Source organism: Cetorhinus maximus, chromosome 21, assembly GCF_964194155.1.
Source record: "Cetorhinus maximus chromosome 21, sCetMax3.hap1.1, whole genome shotgun sequence".
Taxonomy (NCBI): domain Eukaryota; kingdom Metazoa; phylum Chordata; class Chondrichthyes; order Lamniformes; family Cetorhinidae; genus Cetorhinus; species Cetorhinus maximus.
Window position 1 is genome coordinate 74,392,922 of NC_135899.1, and position 4,025 is coordinate 74,396,946.

Sequence of the window (4,025 nt, forward strand, 5' to 3'; positions counted from 1 at the left end):
GATTTTTGCATTTCTCATCCTTGTGTCACTTGACCGATTTTTAGCAGTTTTCAGGGTTCACGTGTCGAAGTGTGTTCAGTTTCCTCTGCTAGTATCCCCATTATTGTGTTGACATGCTCGCCCCTAGCCAAGCTGTTGCAGTACAGCTACAACATTGGCAAGCAACCCTGTGGTGAGTAACTCGCCTCTTGACTCCCCAAAGCCTCTCCACCATCTACAAGGCACAAGTCAGGAGTGTGATAGAATACTCTCCACTTCCCTGAATGAGTGCAGCTCCCACAACACTCAAGAAGCTTGACACCATCCAGGACATAGCAGCCTGCTTGATTGGCACCACATCCACAAACAGTCACTCCCTCCGCCACCTTGGTAGCAGTGTGTACCATCTTCAAGAGGCGCTGCAGGAGCTCACCAAGCTTCCTTAGACAGCACCTCCCAAACCCACGACCCAATACCATCTAGAAGGACAAGGGCAGCAGATAGATGGGAACACCACCACCTGCAAGTTCCTCTCCAAGCTGCACACCACCCTGACTTGGAAATATATCGCTGTTCCTTCACTGTCGCTGGGTCAAAATCCTGGAACTCCCTCCCTAACAGCACTGTCGGTGCACCTACGCCACATGGATTGCAGCGGTTCAAGAAGGCAGCTCACCACCACCTTCTTAAGGGAAACTAGGGATGGGCAATAAATGCTGGCCCAGCCAGTGACGCCCATGTCCCATGAGTGAATATAAAAAAATATATATACTTAAGAGACTTAGAGATGTTCAAGGTCATGAAGAAGGCAAAACTGTTTCCAGTGGTAAGAGGCTTCGTAAGTGGTGAATGCAGGTTTAAGATAATTGACAAAAGAGCTGGAGGCAACGGAAATGAAATTATGCAGTGAATTGTTATGAGCTGGAATGTGCTGCCTTCAAAGAGCTGGCACAGGCATGATGGGCTGAATAGTCTGTGCTGAATGATTCTATGATTTTTGCCTCTACCATCTGACTTAAAAGAAGATTTAATAAACAGATAGAAATTTGTGCAAATGCACTCATTACCACTCCACATTTAGCATGCAGAAAGAATGAATCCCTCTTAAGGGTTCAAATTATGTGGTATCATCTGACCTGCTCTGTTTCACCCACTATGTTGCAAAAACTGCTTCAAGAGGACCTGATCCAGCCCACCCCCCTCCTCTTCCTCCTCACGACTGAGTGTATTAACTTAGTGCATTCCTTAGCCATATAACCCTGGGTTAAGGCACGGATGGATGGAGTTAGCCTGGACATCTGCTTCTGGTCATTAGCCAGTGATCCCACACTAACTGCACATGCAGCACTGAGGTCAAACGAAAGATGTTAGATGAATTGGGCACAGTGTTTTGTTGGGGATGGTGGAATTGTTTAGTCACAATACTCTGGCCATGACTTGTGTGGGGCAGGCTTGATAGGCCAACTGGTCTTTTCCTGCCCCACAATTTTATATGTTCGCTAACATGAAGATGTCAGCTGGTGCCTCACTTGTAGAACTCTCACCTCTTTCATGGGTTCAATTCTCAGTCCAGACACCTGAGCACAATGACCAGGTTGACACTCCTGTGTTGTGCTGCATGGTCAGAGGTGCAGTCCTTTGGATGGGATATTAAACTAGGTGGAGGTCACTCTTTGAAGAACAGGGGAGTTTTCCCCAGTGTCCTGGTCAATATTTATCCCTCAACCAATATAACTAAAAAACTGATTGTATGGTTGTTATTGCATTGGTGTTTATCAGAGTTTGCTGTGTGCAAATTAGCTGCTTTATTTCCTGGACTACACAGTGACTACACTTCAAAACTTATTTCATTGTTTGCAAAACAGTTTGGGACATCTTGAGATCATGAAAGGCACTATATAACTGCAAATTCTGTTTTCTGTGTGGGTTCTTCAGCTCTACAGTTTACAGCCTTCTGTGTCTGCTGGATGTTTGTTTGATCAATGTAAAATGTAATTGCCTCTCTGCTCTCTCCCAATTGTCTTGAATTTTGTAATTCAAATACTTAATTTTCGCTTTAAGGAAACAACTGTCTCAGCCTTGGATAGATCCAACAGCCCTCTGGAAAGAAATTTCTCCTAAGCTACTCACTTAGTGACAAATTTAAATTGATGATCTATTATCACTGACTCCCCAGGGAAGTGATCTCACTCACACGATCCAGACTTTGCATAACTTAAAAAAATAGTTATTTATTCTCCTATTAGCCTTGTGTTCAAGTGCAACTAGCCCCAGTATCTCGAGCCTCCTTTGACAGCAGCTTTCAAAACTGTGACCTGTACTGCCTAGACGGACAAAGGCAGCAGATGCATAGGAAGATCACTACCCTCCCAGCCCCACGCCATTCTGGCTTGGAACTATATTGCCTTATATACTTCACTGTTGCTGGGTCAAAATCCTGGCACTCCCTTCCATTAGCACTTGTGGGTGGACCGCAGCATTTCAAGGTGGTGGCTCACCACTTTGCTGAGAGCAATTAGGGATGGGCAACAAATGCAGGCCTAGCCAACAATACTCTCATCCCAGGAAAGATTTTTTGAATTCTATTACTTGCAATCCTTGGGATCATCCTGGTGAATCAACGCTCAATGCTTTCTTACAGCTTTAAGTATCCCTTTTATAATGGAACACCCAAAACTGCACAGCACTTTACACAAAACATCTGTTATTCCAGTTAAATTCATGATTTGCTCCTATGCTGTTCCTTTATTTATAAGATCCAAAATTCTATTGGCCTTTAGTTGCCATTTTTGAAGTGAGGGATATATAATGGGTAGCTGAATCAGTATCTCATTTTACACTATGGTCTAATATCAATATTAACCCCTTTACTGTTTATCATTAACATTTTCTCCATTCTGCTACATTCCTTTCAGTACCATATGCCGGAAGTTTGCCAACAAAACTTCTTGTGAGAAACTTTATCTTTCACCTTCTGAAAGTCCATATACACCACATCTATATAATAAAAGCAAAATACTGTGGTTGCTGGAAATCTGAAATAAAAACAGAAAGTGCTGGAAATACTCAGCAGTCCAGCAGCATCTATGAAGAAAGAAACAGAGTTAATGTTTCGAGCCCAATATGACTTCTTCAGTTCTAAAGAAATCTGACACATTAACTCTGTTTCTCTCTCCACGGGTACTGCCAGAACTGCTGAGTTTTTCCAACACTTTGTTTTTTATTTTAGGCTACTTATGTGTTCCCTGTCTCTATCCAAACATCTCCAAAAAAAAGTCAAACTTGTCAAACATGATTTGTCTTTTAACATGTTCCTACAGGCTGTTCTCCATTAGGCCATTGTATCTCTAAATGTTGGTTTATTTTACCTTTTGGCTAATGGGACTGATAGGTTGGAAAGCTGAGGTTTGTGATTTTATGCAACTTCCCAAACATCATGGGCTTGTCACCTTGCACTGGGATGGGTTACACCTTTATGTCAGCATTCACTTTGTAGTCTGGACAAAACCAGACTCGGGTGGGGGATGGGGGTGGGAAGTGAAATTTCTTGTAATGTTGAAAATTCAGTAGAGATTGAGAACATAGTTCAACTAAAGCACTGTTGGGAGCACCACCCATGATCACTTTGAAAAGGCAAGTGGATAAATATTTGGAAATGGAAAAAATTAAAGTTCAGCGAATGGGCAGGGCGGCAGGGTGATGTGGATTGCTATTTCAATGATGCCGGCCTCCACCTGTACTGTAAAATTCTACGCTTGAATAACCTCCGTGCTTGATGTTTCTTTGTTGTCCAAGTGCTTATTCAGAGGAGTAGATTTGATGACTGACATCGTATAAATTTGTAATGTGGCAGCATTTGAGCTCCTTTTCTAAAGACTTTCATGTGGCACTCATACGATCTTGTGTAAAGACACCTCTCCCCCCACTCATGGAGATTTTACACTGCCTTATTCTTTTGTGAGATAAGTGAATGCTGCCACAGCTCACGTGGAAACAGCATGCTCGATGGGCCGAATGGCTGAATCCTCTTCCTATGGTTTAGCTGA